The 20,940-nt window shown below is 38.2% G+C and overlaps 1 protein-coding gene across 6 annotated transcripts in view; it reads right to left on the minus strand.

Annotated features, from left to right (window-relative positions):
* Positions 1–20,940, minus strand: part of LOC129416580 (serine/threonine-protein kinase Nek3) — a 54,805-nt gene that overhangs the window by 8,258 nt on the left and 25,607 nt on the right. For 2 of the 6 annotated variants that reach the window (XR_012372085.1, XR_012372086.1), the window contains 7 exons: positions 6,039–6,264; positions 5,673–5,726; positions 5,515–5,571; positions 5,377–5,412; positions 5,035–5,076; positions 2,259–4,870; positions 913–2,137 (listed from right to left, as the gene is read on the minus strand). The exons of 1 other annotated variant lie outside the window; for it this stretch is intronic. The gene's annotated coding sequence lies outside the window, so the exon portion shown is untranslated. Of the gene's footprint in view, positions 1–912; positions 2,138–2,258; positions 4,871–5,034; positions 5,077–5,376; positions 5,413–5,514; positions 5,572–5,672; positions 5,727–6,038; positions 6,265–20,940 lie in introns of those variants that run through there. 3 more of the 6 variants (XR_012372088.1, XR_012372089.1, XR_012372087.1) reach the window with 3 other exon arrangements.

The following is a 20,940-nucleotide window of genomic DNA, read 5'->3' on the forward strand; positions in this document are numbered from 1 at the left end:
TTCTGCTCTTTGAGAATCGATTCTGAATCGACCACGATTTAAAAAACGATTAATCGAAAAATCTATTTTTTTTTGCCCAGCCCTAATTTTTACAGTAAGATTTACAGTACTACAGTACTAAACTGTATTTCCATTTTACAGTATTTAAATGCTACTGTAAATGTGTAATACAGTGTGCTACTGTAAAAAGGTTTACAGTATAATACTATACTATTTTTTTCTTCTTTTTTTATACAATAATTTGTACTATATTTAAATTAGCTATAATTTTTAAATCAAATTAATTTTAATTTTAACCTACTGATACTGCTAACATTTAATTCAAAGAGACAATTTCAAATATTGAAGTCTTTATTTAAAACAATACAAAAACTTTAAGAAGTTGTGTGAAAATTACATTTAAAACATACACATTTTAAATAATTTGCAGTAATATGTTTAAAAATAACACAAATTATAAACATACATACGTATAAAACTGATTACAGGTTTTGTTCATCCAAAAATGATAATTGTATAATTTAAACACAATGATTTTCTTTGACATTTAACCCAAAATGCTGATGTTTTAAGTTTTCCAGTCACAATGGGAGTAGACTGTGATCACCTCTAAGGCTTTTAAAGGATGCAAACACATTATAAAATGGCTCCACATTATACATACAATATATTTCAAGTGTACCTGATCGATAGGACGCTCACAGTCAAGTTTACTGTCAAGTCTGCAACAACCAGGATATACCAACAAAATAAACACATCAGAAAGAAAGTGTAGATGCAGTATTTGGAGAGTCTTTGGCATAGGACTTATACACGCAAAAAATGACTTTCCCACTTAGCACTCCCGTCCCGCTCTCAGCAGAAACATCCAAAAACTCCCAAATCAAGATGCACCCTCCCGATGAGCAAAATGACCTAAGAAAATAATACTAGTTTTTAGACAAAAACTATACAATTTAAGTGAATTTGTGCCCAAAACAAGCAAAAATAACTGCCAATGGAGTGAGAAAATTTTACTTGAATTAAATGTTTAAGAAAAAAGAAATCTTATTTCACAATTTTTTTTCTCACCCCATTGGCAGATAACCTTGCCCGCTTCAAGGACAATTTCACCCAAATTGTATATTGTTTGTTTTATAAATAGACTTTTTTTACTTAGGTAATTTTGCTCATCAAGAAAAAGCATCCTAATCCAAGAACTTCTAGACACTTCCACTGAAAACAAGACAAAAACACCAAGCAAGAAAGTCACCCCTCGCAGTGTATAGTTTATGCTATAATGATTTGGTGGTGTTAAGGATTTTGCTTTCTTTTTCTTAAAGCTGGAGAAGGTGGTCATGATCCCCACTGTAACTAGGAAACCCAAAACACCCCAAAATCAGCATAAAATAGGAAAATTAACATTTTTGTAACCCTTTTATTTAGTCAAAAAGTTTTCTGAACTTAAAATAGAACTGGTTTAAAACAAAACAATGACTTTCTGTCTTTACATTTACAAACAAAATACAGTGCAATTCTAAGTATACATTTTTTATTAGCCTGGTTCGAACCCATGACATTTTATGATGCTAACACAATGCTCAACCACAGAGAAAGGTTCTAAGAACATTCCTTGAAAGTTCCCAATAACGTTATGCATGTTTTTGCTTGTAATGATAAAAAACATTACATTCTATTATTTAAAAACTGTTATAAAACATTATTTCTTAATGTTCTGTAAAAATATTGCATATAAACATTCATAAAATATACTAAACATGTGTTTTAAACATTGTGAGAACATTAAAAAATATGACATTGTCATAATGTTTGAAAATGATAAAAAGTAACATTCCTCTAACATTCACACAATCAAGAAACGTTCCTAAAACATTTAAAATTTGGACACTTTTATGTTGGCTTAACATTATTGGAACCTTTAGGAACGTTCTTAGAACTGTTCTCTGTTAGCTGGGGAGCTATACAGTAAATATTCTCTTCACCTTTTATTTACAGTAAATACAGTAAATTTACTTACCAACTTACAGTACTGAATGCACAGGAAATGAATTGTCATAAGAAATAATAGAGTAGCTTCAAAAATACCATACGTCTGGTATAAAATAATCAGTCCTGGTATTAAATAATCCTAAGAGTCCTGTAAGCAAAAGAAAGATGGTCAGATATATTTTGAACTATTCAAGTTTTTACAAAGATAGTACTGTATGTTACTAACTAACCCAGATATGCAGCACATATCTTATTGAGAAGTGTCTCACCTAAAACAGGTTGTTCCACTCAAACTCTGTGAGGTGGTGAAGAAAGGATGGATACTCTGTTGTCCTCTTCATTCTCACTTGTCTCTCATTCCAGTTCTTGCAGTGTATTTGGTTACATCCTCCTTAATTTATCCTCACAAAGAATTTTAGACAGCAGAATAAATGCAGGGATAAAAGAAAAACACATTTAATACACGATGCAAAACACTCATTTTTTCAGTAAATACTGTTTTGAAATGATAACCAGAGTAGATGTACTGTACTCGAATCACGTGTGTTATGACAGTGGGACATGGTTTTTCTGATCGAGGCTGAATATTTACTGTACACCTACCTTGGCCACAAAAGCAATTTAATCCAAAACAAATTTTAAAACGTTCTTTCATGCAAATGAGGTTGCAGCCTTTACGTTTAAACATATTCACATTTAAAATATGATGTTTTCCCGATTAGCCACCACACACACACACAACATACGTTTATACGTTGAAGTCGTTTGTAAAACTGAATGTTAAGCCAACTCTTATTATGTTCAAATGGGACATTCTAAAATGCTACGTAGTTTAATGTATTTGAATAAAGATAGATAAATAGATAAAATTCCGTTATACATCTTATACAGATGAGAATATAAACACAAAGCAGTAACTACTCATTAAGAGTTTTTCTCCTACAGAAAACCACATGAAAGCGCAACATGTAATTTAAAGGGTACTTTTTTAAATATGCTTTTTTATTAATAAATCATTCTCTCAGGTAACGTTATATACTAAATCTGATCTTTTCATATCATTGACTTATACATTAGGCTACGTTAAGCATTTCTTCATAACAGACTGCAGAATGCGAACAGCCCACAAGAGCTGCAGTTCTGGAGATGCTCTGACCTTGTCGTCTAGCCATCACCAAATTGTGCAGCTCTTGTGGGCTATTCCCAGTCTGCAGCGGTCAGTACCTATCAAAAGTGGTCCAAGGAAGGAAAAGCGGTGTACCAGCGACAGGATCATGGGCGGCCTGTGTGGTCCGATCAAACAGATGAGCTACTGTAGCTGAAATTGCTGAAAAATGAATGCTGGTTCTGACAGAAAGGTCTAGTGGAGTCCATGCCTAGATGAGTCAGGGCTGTTTTGGTGGCAAAAGGGGGACATACACAACATTAGGCAGGTGGTCATAATGTTATGGCTGATTGATTTATAGAACAAAAAACTAGTTATTCCTCATAAGACTTAGCATGGGTTGGACTGCAAGAAGTGTGTGGATTGGTGAATGAATAATGTGTGGAATCTGTGAATGGAGAAGGGTGATACGGAGTCACGGACCCATGTATGGAAGAGGAGTTAAACTGCGAGTATCAGTAAAGGGAGGAGGGGTGGAGTAGTTGACGGGAGTTAAATTGTGAGGCATGTTTAACACGTGTGTGGTCTCTTTGTCTGCAGGGTCTGGACTAAAGTCTGCATCAGCATGGTCCGAGTCTGCTGCTCTTCTTCATCTCTCTCTCGCTCTAGTTGCATGAGGGCTTCAAACTCTCTTGAGGATTGCTCCATAAATTCTTTGCCAAGGTTATCAACCATTGCCCGAAGTTGGTCCATCTTCCCCCTTTTTACACATCCTAGTTTAAACACAAGGCATGCAAACACACAACTAATTTATTAGTAATACTACATTTTCTAGGTACTTACTGCATATTGCTATAATTTACCCAAAACTATTCCTAAATTTATCCTTTAGTTTTTATGAAAGGGTACGTCCTTAATACAAACAGAGAAAAATAGAGTGTAAGATACAGATGTATATAGATATTAGTTATAGTATACGTTTATAACAGAAGTGTCAGAACTCTGCCATAAAGAGTCTTGTTTTATATTTATGTTTTATCATGATGGCAGGGTTCTGACTGCCTCACGTTCTATGTGGAGGCTCATGGCCTTGTATGTTGGGTCATGTGCCTCTGGTGCGGGTGTAGGCAAGCTCGGTCCTACAGAGCCGCAATCCCGCAGAGTCTAGTTCCAACCCTAATCAAACACACCTGAACAAGCTAATCAATGTCTTTAGGATATAGACATCAGGTTAGATTATCAGTGCTTAGGCTAAAATATGCAGGACTGCGGCTCCCCAGGACCGAACTTGCCTACCCCTGCTCTGGTGTCTCATTCCTAGTCCCCGTCCCCTTGTTCACCTTGTTAATTTTTCATCATCAGTTATCCCTCTCACCTGTGTTGCCCTCGCTATCTTGTTTAGTTTCCTCTATTTAATCTCCTTGTTTCTTGTCTTGTGCTGGTTCATTGTGTTCAGATGTGTTATGTTTTTGCAGTCTTCATTGTTTATTCAGTTTAATGTTTCATCAGAGTCTTGTATATCATGTTATGTCAGTGTGTTGTAATTATCATGTTTGATGTAGTTTTGCCCCCACGTGGGCTTTTGATTTCATGTTTTACGTCAATAAATGTTCTATGTTCACTTCCCCAACATCGTTTGCGAATCCTCTTGTCCTCGGTCACAATCCTGACAAGAAGTGCATTCCTGTGTTAGCTCTCAGGTCATTTATTTTATTAAAATATAATTTAACTTACTTGCGCACCTTGTACTTGGCCTGAGGCTTCTTAATTCTCCCTCTAGTATAAAACATATACATTGCATTAATTTAATACACAATCACACTGTTCAATATACATAATTTATGTTTTGTATGCCATAATTTAAGTATAAACTTGTCATGTCAGGTACAAAACTATCACTATAATTCTCTAAATTAAAAAAAAATACTGCACATGCTTACCACTTTAATGTTCTTGTGTTTATGTGCCACTTGCACCTACACCTACAGGAGTTTGTAAAACAGTTTAAGTTTATTTAACACAGACACGCATACAGACACGCACACACACAGGCACGCAGAGACGCACACACAAGCACACACAGGCATGCAGACACACGCACACACACAGGCACGCAGAGACGCACACACAGGCATGCAGACACACGCACACACACCATGTTCATGTTCTTGTGTTTGTGTGCCACTTGCACCTGCAGAAGTTTGGACAATACATTTTAAGTTTCAGTTTAATATAACACAGACAGAAACACCCCCACACAGTAGCCTACTACACATGCTTACCACTTTCATGTTCACGTGTTTGTGTGGCACTTGGACCTGCAGGAGTTTGAACAATACATTTTAAGTTTAGTATAACATGCATACGATTAGAGGACAATTTACCTTTTGAAATTGTTCATGTTCAATTCTTAAACTTACCAGTTTGTCTAAAAGTGAATGTGGGAGTGGGAGTACTATTAGCTGTAGTCACTGATTCTGCAGAGAATAGAAATAACATTGCTGTGCCTTTACATGTATAAAATGATATACTTAAACTGAAGGTAACTACTTTTGAAAAGTTGTTAAGTCATCCATACCAGAGTCTTCCTCAAGTGAAGCATTTGAAGAGCTGCAATCCTGAGCCATTGACTCTATCAACAGAAAGAAATACGGAATTGCAATTATGTTATCATGGTTATTTTTATGCTTTTTATCCTACAAACCCTAACGAAAATTAACAATGTTTTTACTACAGTTAAAAAATCTTGTAGTAAAATAATTGTTACCACAAAATAACACTGTAGTAAAACCGAAAAACTTTTACAACAAATTTTTGTATTATTTTTGTAAGGGAACCAAATACCTTTCTCTTATCTTCATATAATGATAAGTCATGCAGATATTAAACTATATCAGTTTATTGTGGCAGTTTTCATACAGAATTGTTTTGTGGTTTAACTTACCTTCATTGTCACTGGAAGAGACGTCCTCAAATAAACCTGGCCCAGTCGAATCGAATGTATATTCGGGGCGACAAGCCAGGTAATCCCCAAGTACACGGTCAAGTTCAGAAAAATACTTGAACGTTTTCTTTCCTCTTCCCCGATCGTCTGTTGTTATCCACCACTTTCTTGTACTCCAATTTTAAAGCCTTTAGTTTTACGCGACACTGAACAGCACTTTGGACAACTGTTGAAATATAATTTGAAGTTTTATTAATTATGATCATATATATATCTAAATGAAAGAAACAGCAAGGTAATGGAAGCTATTAGCTGGAATGCATGCCTTTGTTTTCATAGTGCATATTGACCATTTGTTATCTACTCAAAGGGGGATGTTCTGGGATGCGTTTACAGCTGTCCTTTCTTGCCTGACTGTAACCTTTCTTTGATGTTTATATTGTAATCTAAAGGCATTGTTTCCATCTGAAGGGACTGCCCCCTTCGAATGGCTTTAAATGTAATGCATGTACACCCAAAGTCAGACTTGGTTACTGCAGCTCCCCAAGCTCTATATGCTCTGATTCCAAGAACGCTTTCTGCAATAAAGACTACTGCTCGAGGAAATCCAAGTCTCCTGGTCTTCGCTAAAAAAAGTTTCCAACACAACTCCCGCTGCCCTCATCCTCTTAGAAATAATTTCAAAAACTCTTGGATTTCTTTTCGTTCCACAAAGTTTGTTTTGAATACCCTCCTTCCCCCATATACTTAATAAAAGTTTTACCTCAGCCTCTGACCACATAACGCCCCTCTCCGCCATTTTGATTACTGTCCACTGCTGCTAAACGTCACGTGACGTAACACACAACTGGTTGTCCAGTGCGATTCCGTTCACACGCAACAGCTTTTTTGTAAATACGGTTGTGAAACCCAAACATTTACGGGTGTGAGGTCGGTTAGAAGGCGGTTGTCAAACCCGTAAATAACCGAACTGTGTGTGAACGGAACCATCCTAAGGACTCAAAACGGGTTTGACAACCGTACTATGGTACCGTGTGAACGCAGCCTAATTCTCTCTGTAACTCAAACAAACTAGTATTGGGATTAATGAGAAGGGACTTGTGGATTACATTACAAGATAAATTATCTCTAATAGGGAAACCTGTTCTTCCGAGTAGGTGTACTCCAGTGGCGGCTGGTGACTTCTTTTTTTGAAGCGCACGATGCAAAGTTTGTCACAACATGCATGAAGCTTGTCATGTGTGTGGTTCGTCATTTCAAAATATGTGGTCTGCGCTTTGAGAGATCGTGTGTGCATCACATGTCATGCCAAAATAAGTGCCTGCTGCCTTGAACTTTAACGGAGGCGTGATGTGCGGCCGGTTCCCGCAGCCCGCTGGTCAAACTGTGCAGGCAGCCTCTCTGCTTAATAAAGTATATAAAAGTGCTCAACCTGTTCGGCAGGTCCAAACATGTACAGGATTTATAAAAATACGGTGATCAATGAGCGGTTCCTCCTCAAATGGCATAGTCTGTCGTGATGTAAAAAGCCGCCAAACGCCTGTTTATTACAGTATGTATGCGGTCGGATCCGAGTGTGCTGCAGCTGCTGACTGCTGCTGCATAAAATGATCGTGTGATTCGTTATAATCGCATCAAGAATATAACAAAGCATCCTTTTATTTCACAAAACAATATATTTGAGATATTATTTGATAGACTAGTAAGTGTGGATTAAGGATGTTTAAAAATGTCTAGCCTGGTGGTCAGGACATGAATGGATCAAATCAGCGGATTTGCGAAGTTTTATTTATCTCCACATATATCATAAATAATAATTAGCAAGGTAACTTTGCAGTATAACACATTATATATTTCCTACGATGTATATATGATTTCCAAATTATATACGTAAGTATTAAATAGCAATAAATGTCTCATCTATGAGTCTTTCTCCACTTCTCCCCAACGTGACGTCATCGCAGAATTGCGTTAAAAAAAACGTTAATACCAAAAACGTAAAAAAGTGGTCTTTAAGACCATTTTTGAGACATTTTAAAAATTATACACATATCTTGAGTGATTTATGTACCCATTAATCGACAGTGGTGGTTAACCTGCAACACACACTTTAAGTATGGGTGCCATTTATATATTAATTCACATGATGCAAGTTTATTTTAAATGCTAACAAAAAAATGTTTATGGTTATATTATTTTCACAGATGCATTGATGTGTAGTGATGCAGTGGACAACTGTGAGGATGATACAATCAACATGTTCCTAAACTGTGATGCAGAAACACAATGAGAGGATCCATCCGTCTCTGACCACAACTACACTTTAAAATCACAACTCAACCTAAAGCAACCTACATCTGATATGGGAAAACAATGGTGCGGTTTCCCGGACAGGGCTTATCCTGGTCCCAGGCTAAAATGCATATTTGAGCTACAATAATTTAAAAACACCTTTTACTGATATACCTCAACATATGAGTGCCATTGTTTTATCACAAAATGCACACCAGTCTTCATTTATTTATTTTTTTGTAGGATTTGTTTGTAAAAGCTAAAGTCCTAGTATAAGGAAGGCCTAGTCCTGTAAACCCTGTCCGAGAAACTGCTCCAATGTGTTGAGCTAGGACAAATGAACATAACTGTGCTGAGAAACAACCATCTTTGTGATCTAGGTATGGGCCGGTTACCGGTTTCAAGGTATACCGAGGTTTTAAACAGTGAAGGTTTCAAAACCACTAAGATGTTTTGTGATACCGTCTCCAAGGTATGAGCTGTGTTTATACAAATTCATTAAATCGTTAAGTTATGTGATTGATTTGATGTTTACATTTAATATACATTACAAAAATATATATTTTTGAAAGCATATTATAATTTAAAGGCTTTATTTTTTACCTGGCATTTGAAAATAACACATTTTACACATTTTGTTACAATGGCAATACCGCAACACCATAAAACATGGTATTTTGCTAAAGGTTATCATACCGCCAGAATCTTATACCAGCCCATGTCTACTTTACACAGGGTTGATATTGCATGCATTAAATTCAGTTGCTGAGCACTTTACCAGTACATACACCAACAACTTCCAGATATACGCTTGGGATCAGCTCCTGATGATAAAGCTGCCTGCGTCTTAATTTATTGCAGGGTCTTGCTGAAAAGTTAGCTGTTTCTTAGTCGATAGTTGTTTTTATAAACCCTTATATGTGATCAGATGTTACCTGTCATGCAGTTTTATTAAACCTTTACAGTGTGATAAAATGTTACCCGTCAGGAATTTCTTTAACCATATGTGAGCTTTGTAGATTCCACTTAAAAGGATTTAAGTCTCCTGATTTGAAGGAAAGTGTTGGCAAGTTTGCAAATAAATTCTATCATGGTATATTACAAGTGAATTGGTGAGTTATTGGACTGGCTGGGCTGCACATTTGCTTTAAAAAATACGAAATCATCCTCACTGTGTAACAGTACATGACACACTATGTAAATATTGGTAGGCATCAGTACTTTAATATTTTCAATGATGCTCCATCAACTCCTGACAGGACTAGGTAACTAAATAGGTCCCATAAGTTACTTGTCGATTGATGGGACAAAATGAGACTACCTGAGCATCGTACGAAGTTTTCTTCATGCTCCTAATTTAAAACTTTTACAGCAGTAGTGTTATTTGTCATTTCACTAAATTTATAGTGAACTAAACATTCTTCTAACCATCAAACTAGCTACCAAACGCGCTGTGCCATGTTAGCAGCGAAAGTCGGTTGACAAAATGCGGAAGAGCGAAGAATTAAAAATGGGCGGGGCGGAATAAGGTGAATAGTGTGCGGGAAAAACCAGTGAGTATCTTGGGTGAGTGTTTATGAGTGCCTCTATCGATGAACTATGTAAGGGATAATGTAGAGGCAGCCGGTAGTTATTGGGAAATAAGCCCCGACAGTGTGATCAGGACCCGACGCGAAGCGGAGAGTCTTGTATCACACTGAAGGGGCTTATTTCCCAACAACCACCGGCTGCCTCCACACTATCCCGCCTATTACACGGCTACTTGCCACATAAGAAAAAAACTGGACATGAATATGAATTTTAAACATTTTATTGGCATATTTGTTTTAAATTAACATTTTTATCCTTCCGCGAAACTTTGCACAGATGCATAAAATGACCGTAATACCTTATTAAGATACGCTGCTTCATACTTGTCTGTCTCCGTTTTTTCTCTTTTAGCCAGTCTTTGAGCAGTTTTAATCCCCATTCTGTATTTTTGTGTGTGATGGCTTCGTAGCTGTCATGCTCTATTTTGTCAAGTTCAGTCTCAGTAAGCTGTCTGTGTCTTGTGGTGGTTGTCGAGTGTTTGTCACAAGATGGCGCCAAACAGACAGTAATCTTTATTGATCTTTATTGGCGCGGAGCGATTTCACTCGTGCAAGTAGTCCGGCTATGCGTTATTAATTTGGAGCGGTTATTATTTGAAAAGAACGAACCTGCAAATGTCTCAACTGACCAATCAGAATCAAGCATTCCAGAGAGCCGTGTAATAAGATACTATAAATTACTCTATCAAATAAACACGGGAAAGAAAAGGGAAAAAGCTTCGGTCCAACTTAAAGTTAAGAAAGTGTTTATTAATTGTTGCATGGTAAGGATTTACCATAAGTGAATTGTTTTAAAACGACCCAAGAGGATTTCTGCATTTTATTCAACCCATATGAGAATTTTGATTTTGAACGTTAGGGGTAAGAGTTATCCTGTGTGAAAAATATTGTCCATGACTAAATGTCAGTTGTTACTGAAAACATTGAATTTTGGTGGAACCTGAAATCTTTATCTAATATTGAAAAGTCATTATTGAGTGTATTTGATTTGACAAAAGAAAAGTTAACAGAAGGAAGTTTAACAATTAAAACAGAAGACTCTGGGATCAATACAGTTACGTCTGCAATTAAAATAGCCCAATGAATCAGAGGGGTCTTTTTTGTTAGTTTTAGTTGGCCTGAGATAAGAAGTTTTTCCAGTTGTAACACTGTTAACCCAGAAATTGTCTTTACTCAAACAATCAAGGAAACATCATTAATATTTTCTGTTTTGAAGCCAAAGCTTAAAAGGTTTAGTTGATTTAACTTTTAAGCTTACAAAATCTATTAAACTAAAACATTCAAGTAAAATGAACTTAAAATTATTAGTTCATGTTGTGAGGAATACCCATAATCCTTTTGCGCCTGAATATTTTGATTATTTTCTGCTTTTTCACATATTAAAAACTGATAAGAACTTTCTCTACTCAAATATGTGTTAATAAAATGTCATAAAGGTTTAAGCTCTTATATTATTGATGTTGTTTTGTTGTAAATTATAATTTTGTGAAGTCACCGTACATGTGATCAGTGTTTCCGTACATGAACGCTGTTCAGAACATTTTATTGTATTTCTCTCCACAGTACTGATAATATGTCAAAACACTTTTTTGTTTGTTTCTGTGGAGAATCACATTTATTCAATGATTGACTTAAAGTCAGTCATTAATTTTTGTTATAATACCATTTATAACATCAAAAGTAATATAAAGTGATAAAAACTAAAGTTATATGCAATGGGTTTCCTCACACATTTCTAGTAATGTCATCTTATCTGGGTTAAGAGTGCAGGAATATTGGAAGAAATTAAAACATTTAGTACATTAAACTTAAAATTAATTGTTATCTCAACCAGGCAAAATTAACTTTTTAGGGCAACGAGTTTCCATAAATTTTTTAAGTTCAATCAACCTGTGTGGGCTTACAGTGAAGATTTGTGTGTCAAGGACAATTGTGGGATATAAAAAACTGGGCATTGTAAGTGTTAAGTTTAAATTTGAGTCAAATCTTAAAAGTGGTTGTGTGACAGATAAAGTGATTGGTGAAAAGGAGATAATTTACATACTTGTGGGACCCTTTGTGATTTATTCCAGTCACCTGACTAGAACATTTTATAGTGCAGAGAAGTGCATCGATTTATTGTTAAATAAATAAATAAAACAAACAACCAGTCAGTCAGTAGCCTCTTTCACACAGTAATTCTGGTAAATTACCATGAATTTACCAGAATGAATTTACCAGTAAATACAAAAATGTGCTGTTCACACATGCAGTGACGTTCCGTCTTTTTACCAGTAAGACATAATTCACACATCAGTATCAAAATACCGGTAAACTCGGAGAGAAAGCGGAAGTTACCTGTGGCGCGCGGCCGGCGAGCTCCGTCCGTGTCGTATTTGTAAACGGCGGGTTATGACTTAATATCCATGGTCCGTATTTTGTTGTTTTCACATCTGTGGCAAACGGTCGCGAAGTTGCTCGTGACCAAACAACATTGCGTTAGGCGGCGTCAAACGGAACCTGCGCGTTTGCACATTAGGCTTCAAAGATGGTGTGCTAAGGACGTCGGCAATTTGGCAATTAGATGGTAAGCTGTTTTAAAAAACTTTGGTGAAGAAATGTGGATGTTAACTTAAGGTGTGCTCGACTTTTAAGCAACATGTATGTGGAAACGTCCGTAAACAGTCTGGGGGAAACCGCGTCACCTGTATAAAAAAACTTTCTGATTGGCCCGCCCGATCTGTCAGCGCGGTCTGACGTCATCTAAATGCCGGTAATGCTATATTTTTCGTTCACACACAGCGCTTACCGGCAAATTACCGTTAATCTTACAACCTGTCTTACTGGTAAATTGGGAGCACTGATTTACCGGAAAGGTTCTGTTCACACATGACATGTTAACTGCAATTTACCAGTAAATTACCAGTAAAGACTGTATGTGTGAAAGGGACTAATGTAACATGGAAGTAGCAACCAAAGAATTAGAACGTGCCATCACTGTGGCCCCGGTAGAATGGTGTAACTTACAAGACAAAGGCTTTGATGGTAAAGCATTGGCTAAGTGGTGTAAACGATCTAAAGGAGAGCAGCCTCCCTTTCACTGGCCAGAACAGGGAACATGGAATAAAGAAAAAATAAAAAGTATGAAAATTTGGATGACTAATTATATAGCTAATCAGGATTTGAAAACCAAGAAAGATGGAAAGAAGGAAAAGAGAAAAGGTTTGTTAGAAGGAATGACATTGTGGGAAAAAACTAGAGGTTGCTGGAGTAAGCTGAAAGAGTGATGGCTGATAGAGAAGACGTCAGAGCTCAAGAGCTGGCAAAGAACAGAAAAGACAAGATTGCTAGAACAGCCATTAGACTAAGGCTGCACGATTTGGGTAATTTTTCCCATTGCGGTTAGTGCTGCTAATATTGCGATTGCGATTATACTAAATGGTATCATGAGTCAACTTGATGGGTTTTAAGGAAAATCCACACAGTTTAGCTAAAATGTGTATTTGTAAAACTAGAAATGTTTTCGTATTGCCATATGATGTAGCAACTGCTTAGTGTCAGTAATCCTAAATCCAAAATACTGCCATACAACAGACATAGAGGGGTTTTTTTAGCTACCAGATCACTGTCAACCTCCTCTGCATCCATCTTCGCTCTGGTATAAGTGACGACACACACCACACACGTGCATGCCACACTTGCACTGCCTTTTTTGTTCGTTTTTTTTTCCCTTTTTAAACAGCAAGGAAAATCGTCAAACTGTTATCAAAAAGTTTGTGTAAACAAGTCCACACATTTATTTATTTAATATAATTCCAACATTCTGCTGTCATATAATTGCACAGGCTGACATCGCGATTGCGATGCGATTAATTGTGCAGCACTAGACACGGCAAACCAATTACCTATGGTAACTAAAACAGTTAAGCCACCGCCCTATGCACCGCCCACTGCATTTGCCTCCCTCAATCCATGCCCTCCCTCTACCACACACACAAACAGCCCTCCCTTTACAGCTCTCACTCCAGCCCCAACCACCCCTGTTGCTTCACCAACTGCTAGCACACTGTATCCAGTTATTAAAGCAAGTATGCAGCTTAAAGGGGAATTAGAAGTTGATGGAAATGTGGAACTGTATGATGAGATGCATAGAGGCAAGAAAGGATCATTCAGTGAACAAAGTCAGGCAGCAGGAGGAGCAAGTAAGTATACCAGGACTCAGTTAGAGCATCTGGACCGACTAATTGAACAGATATCTAAGGAAATAAAACTAACTAAAGAGGTGAAGTCTTTGGGTTTAGCAGGGCTATCGCAGGATAGAGAGCTGGAAAAAAGATTACAAGAAGAAAGTATGATTTTGGAGCAAGAAAGGCAGGATAGATAGACCGTGAAGATGATGAGCAGCCAGGGAACTACACTGCGACCAAAATGGTTGCATATGCTTATGTGCATATGTGTTTATAGCATCCAAGTTGGCTTCCGCGTTTATATTTGAAATGGTCAGTCGGGTCCGGGTCGGTCCTAGTTTATTACTTCGGGTCCCAAGTCTGATTAATATTGTGTGTAAAACCAGAGTCGATCGGAGAACGGCCGTGAGCTCGACTGCAGATTTAGCATGCCTCCGGTTTCTATGGCGATAACAACTGGCTCCACGTGCTGCATTCTCTTTATCCCATTTTTTTATAATCTTACTATTAATAGACCATATCTTTTTTAAAATCTAAAAAGTTTGCACAGAGATTGTAGCAAAAAGCAGTGCTAATGTCATGCCCATTGCACTGAACGAGCAAAGCTCAAGCTGACTCGGGATATAAAAAAAACCCGCAAAGCTGTAATGTAAAGTCTGTCATCGGGACAGCCGCAGGAAGTAGACTTTTAAATCTGAAATAATAAGTGGATTAAGCTTTTTTTTATCGGCAAAAGAGAAATAGAAAGCAGAAGCAGTAGAAGTGCCTATCTAATAGAAATTATTACCATTATAACATCAGTCACATTTATAATCTATAGACCTGCACTCTCTATTAATATAGAATACATCAGGGTTCCCCAAATCTTACCCTGAGGGCTGGAGCACTACAGAGTTTAGCTCCAACCCTAATCAAACTTACCTACCTGTGATTTTCTAGTGATCATGAAGACCTTGATTAGTTTCCTCAGGTGTGTTTGATCAGGGTTGGAGCTAAACTCTGCAGTGCTCCGGCCCTCCAGGGTAAGATTTGGGAAACCCTGGTATACATAGTATTGTATCATATTGAGTTTGATAAAAGTGGTCATCAAATTGCTTCATATTGTCAGGGTGGGGAAGACAGAACCCAAGTGCAGACAGCTCTCAACCAAAAAGACTTTTATTATATAACAAAAACACCCTCGAGGGGGTAAACAAGGCAAGAATATAAATGATAACATACAACAAAACATGGCAAACCAAAACGGGACCCATGACAGTGTCAAGCGTGACACACACAATGATCCGACACAGGACATCACACACAATGGCTTTAAATAGGGAAGAACTAAACTAGGGAACGAGGACACACAGGTGAAGGGCATAAACTAATAATGAATAATTAACAAGGCAACGAGGGGGCTGGGTCAAGACTTAAGACAGGAGAGCACAAGGCACACAAAACACAAACACAGGCCAAGTGACTCTCCACACAAAACAAGACAACAGTGAGGGCTGCAATGATCCTGTCACATGAAACACATAAGACATACAGGGCTGACAGGATCATGAGAGGACGCCCCTCTTAACGGACGCCTCCTGGCGTCCCCAGGAAACAGGTACACAAGAATAACACATGACAATAAAAGTCAACAAGGCAAGACAGTGCCAGGGATCCGGACCCCCAAGACAAGAAGCGGGACTCCAGTCTCCGCAAGGAGGTGGGCACAGGATCCCGCGCCGCTCTCGGCTCACCGACCAGCCACGCCCCCGCGGGGCTCGCCAACCAGGAACACGCCCACAGAGCTCGCCAAACAGACATGCACCTGTGGGGCTCACAGACCGGGAACACTCCCGTGGAGCTCGCAGACCGGGAACAGGCACCCGGAACTCTCCCTCCAGAAAAGCCGGCACTCGCAGCACGCCGTCCGGGAAGCAGGAACTCTTCCTCTGCTCCCCAACCAGAACCGGCACAAAGACAGTCATCCCAGGACCGGCACCCGCGGCTCACCATCCCGGAACGTGGGTTCACGTCTCACCGCCCAGGATCTCGCGGCTCCCCGAACAGGAACGCCCTCTCGCGGTCCTCCCTCCAGGGACCCACGGCTCACAGACCAGGAACGCGGGCCCACGTCTCGCCGCCCGGGAGCTCAGCCACGGCTCACCATACCGGGACACAGACACCAAACAAGACGACAGGAACAAACGAAGGACGTGAACAAAACTAGGTAAACAAAACAAAAAAACAGAGCTGTCTGCTGGGTTCTAGAATGGCCGGTTCATTGTATATCGTGAGATACTGTTGCGTGTGCCTTGTTTGTCCTAGTCGTGATTATTTTCTAGTTCTGTCATTGTTTGCCCCCTCGAGGGTATCCATGTTTGAATAAACGTCTTCGAGTTACGAGCTGTCTGCGATTGGGCCCCATCCACCACCACACCCCGACACATATATCAGTGCAAAAACATTTAGGGCCCTATTTTAACGATCTGAAACGCAAGTCCGAAGCGCAAAGCGCAAGTGACTTTGTGGGCGGATCTTGGGCGCTGTTGCTATTTTCCCAGCGGGAGAAATAAGTCTTGCGCCGGGCGCAAATCAATAAGTGGTTGGTCTGAAGTAGGTTCATTATTCATAGGTGTGGTTTGGGCGTAACGTCAAATAAACCAATCAGAACGCTATCCAACATTCCCTTTAAACGCAAGGGCGCAAGTTCCATGGCGGGTTGCTATTATTATGACGCATTTGACAGGCGCACGCCAGGAGCGGTTCACAGCCGAGGAGACCCACGTTCTTGTAAGAGCAGTCAAAGACAGAGAAGTTGTTTTGTATGGGGATAGGAGAAACCTGCCCAAATCAGCGTCGGTTAAACAGGCGTGAGAGGAAATAGATACAATTGTCTCATCAGCTGCGCCAAGCACTACAATGATGTCAGGAGACGGGGGGGATCCCAAGCTTGCCAGCATAAATCGGGCACGCCGGGCACACAGGAGGACATCGCTGCGTCCACTCCCACCGCTGAAAGGGTTTGGGGGCTTTGAAATCGGACACAAGAAACGCAAGCAAGGTTCAACCCCAAAGTACACTTACAAATCAAGTTCACATACATGAAGGTTTCTTATGAAAACATTTTAATTATTATTTAGATAAAATAAACGTAATACAGCCACACAACAAACTTATGAAAATATTTTAATCGTTATTTGCATGATAATTGTTTAACGCTGCCACACAATAAATAAAAACTATCACCACAATGCTCACCACAATGATTTCCCTTATCTCATGTATTAATATTTTTTATTGTAACAATTTATGATTTGCAAAAATAACTGTTGCATCTGTGTAGTTTAGATAAGCAATGCGCGTTGTGCACGCTATACATTATGGTCAAGCATGCGCCCTTAAAATAGCATAATGAACCACGCGCAACGCGCCACTGACTTTAGACTAGTTTTTTTTGGTTAGTAGCGCAATTGTTCTTTGAAACGGCAAAATAGCATAAGAGATGGTTTGCGCCGGAGCACGCCTCCTTTTTTGCGCTGAACTGCCCAGGGAGCGCAAGTTCATTCCCTAGTTTGCCGACGTGCGTCTGTGGAGGGAAAAACCCGCTGTGCGCCAGTGCAAAATACGAAATGATACATGCGTCACTGACAAAGTCAATTGCGCTGGGTGCAAGATAGGGCCCTTAGTGTTTTCGTGGTGCTTTGACAAACAGTGTCAGCTTTGTTTATAGCAAAGATAGTTTATATACAATGAAACAGTTTAATCCAATTACCTGTTATTTTTAACCAATAACTGCCTTAACATATATGAATGATTTAAACACTTACACAAATACCATTATAAGAAATGGGCCCAATCACACACACACACACACGTACACAGTTTGTAATAACCCCACCGTTGCAGGCCTGTGTTCGTCGCTTGAGTACGGTGTGGCCAAGAAAACAAAACCTCCCAACAAACATGAGACGTCCACCGAACGTTCAGATTAAGTCTATATCGGGTCGGTCGGTCGGCCCAGAATCTTATCTGCACGTCTTAACAATGTGCAGATCCAGTACAGTATCTGGACGTCTAACTACAATGTCTTTTGGACATTGATATGCAGTTCAATATTTGAGGGTCCGTTCTTGGACGTTATGTAGACTTCCAAAACAGGTTCAGAAAAAAAATATATAAAAACTTATACAATAAAAACGACAAATGAATTCTGATTCAAAAAATTTAACATTACGTGTTTTTTGTGGGAATTTTTTTAGGTGATAAAATGTGTTATATTTTTATTAGGTCTGTCAAAATTAACGCGTTTTATATTAGATCACTTAGATTTTAAGCAGTCCATCACAATGTCAATCAAACAAAAGAAAAAAAAGTTTAACATATATTGATGATTTTTTGCTTTGTGTGTGCTAAGTCTATTAGTTTTACCAGTGATTTTAAGGTATTGATGTGGTAATTTATGGATGTGGAAGGTAATTTAACTTTGGTGACTCTTTCAACTTCAAACAGGTGTAGCTCTGTCATTTTGTTATATTCCACCAAATCATGCATTGTTCTATGTTTTAATAGAGAATGTCAAAATATGAACAACTATTTTTTTGAAAATTTGCTAATTCCGACTCAATTTGCCATCTGTCTGATATTATCTTTACAGAAAGTCACACATTGCTTAAGAGGTGGTGGTGCAAGATCATGAATTAGTTTGTACATTAAACACACATCAGCAAAAAATAAAAAATTGTCAAACGTCAATAATTTATAATTTGTGATAATATTACAATGATGATACCTCTTTTTTGCTAAGATTTTAACCGCTTGTTTATGAATAGTATATAATGGTTGTAACATAGTTTTACTAGTATGAGACCAACTTGTAGCACAGTAAGATAACTGAGGAGGGATCATTGTATGCAAAAAGAGCTTAGCAGCAGACACAGGTAATTGATGCCTAATATTCCTGAAAATCATAAAACTAGTATTCCACTGCCTCCAGTAATTCCTGGTTTTAAGGTTAGTCATTTTTTTTTGTTTTCAGTGCCATTCATCTCAACCCTGACTTCCTAAATAGTCTAAATTTGAATACAAAAATTAGGTTTTTCTGAAGGTGTTTAAAAGATTTACTGTTTTTGATCATCTGGGTCTAAACGACCACACAATGTGAATAGGACAAGTGACATTTTTTTTAATAGTTTCATTTATCGAAAAGTAAATGCATCCAATATTAAAGTGAAAAATAATGTACATTTACAAAGCCCCGGTTCTAGAGAACAAACCTACTTCTTAAGAACACACAAGTGTGATTGTAACACAGAGATTTTTTATATATATATTATATACATAGTCATCATTCAGTTATTATTAATATAATACTTACTGCTTAAAATGTTAAAAAAAATTGTTTCTATGAAATGATTCAATAAATTTTTTTTATACCAACATTGCTTGAATTGCCAATGTCATGTCAAGAATAGCGTTTTTACAATATTGATAGATTTATATCTACATTAGCAATAGTATGTAATATATTTGTAATTAGCCTACTGTAATAAGTAAAAAAGTATTAATCTGTCAATATAGGCATTGCAGTAAAATACAGTAAAAATAGACGTGATGCCAGTACTGTAAAAATACAGGGAAATTGTTAACAGATGATAAATCATGAGGTGAAAATTTACACCTAGAGTACAGTTGGTACAGTCCTGCAAAAGCTACGAAGTAAGGGTGTACAAAGGATTTAAACCTTGCCTTTATCTTAAAACATGTATGTGTACTTGGTGTATGACAGGCTGCTTTTGCATATTTATATTTTTTTGTCTTTCCATTTTTATAAGTGGAGTAATGAAATAGAGTAAAGATTCAATGGAGCAGCTGATAAGAAAAAATGCTTAATAATAATGGCTTTTATTTATAATGCACTTTACATTTTTAAGAAAATCTCAAAGTGCTACAAAAAAAATCTCAAAGGTGCTACTAAAGAAAGACATATAGAAAAAGTTAATAAAACACACAATTTATACAAACAGTAGTTAATAAAAAGGCGATTAAAAAGTAATTAAACATTAAAAGATTTTTAAAAAAAAAGATATGTTTTAAGATCCTTTTTAAAAATCTCAGTCCTTTGTGGGGCCCTCAAGTATTCAGGAAGAGCATTCAATAGATTGGGAGCGGCAGCACAGAAAGCTCTGTCGCCAATGGTGGGAGTCCTAGTTCTTGGGGGAATGAGCCGATGAGTGTTTGTGGAGCGTAGGGAACGTGCTGGGATCTATAGTGAAAGTAATTCTTGAAGGTAACTGGGGGCTTTTCAGTAAATACAGTTGTGTGTGAGAAAGGAAACCTAGCAGGGGCGGACTGGCCATCGGGAGTTCCGGGAGCAATCCCGAACGGCCGGTCCATTTCAGGCCGAACCGGCCGGAGGTCAAAAAGTTTTTTGTTTTTTTTAAATGCCTGACCAGGCGCTCAGCTGCAGCGGAACGCTGTGTCTGTTTCAGACCGGGCCAAACCAATTCTTCAAATCTTGAGGGGGGATAAGAGCGGCCCCTCCCAACTTGGACTGATCCTCGTTTTTCCTCACATCCGATTGGCCCAAAGGCGCCGATCAAAAGAGTTTACTTTTGGTCAGGTTTGGATTCATGTGAATGCAACATAGACAAGACGGTAAAAATTGCGAAAACAAGAAAAGAAGAGAAAGAAATGGGTGGGGCCTAAAAAATAAAAATGTTGGCACAAGAGGCAGCTAAATGCGCCAAATTAACAGACCTTTTTCGCAGTCAAAAGGACGCTGTGGCAGGACGTGCAGATGAGGAAGGACCAGCAGCATGGACAGGACAGGTGCACAATTAGTGATGCATCTACTATACACTGAAATCATTTATATTT

This window comes from Misgurnus anguillicaudatus, chromosome 11 (genome assembly GCF_027580225.2).
Source record: "Misgurnus anguillicaudatus chromosome 11, ASM2758022v2, whole genome shotgun sequence".
NCBI classification, from domain to species: Eukaryota; Metazoa; Chordata; class Actinopteri; order Cypriniformes; family Cobitidae; genus Misgurnus; species Misgurnus anguillicaudatus.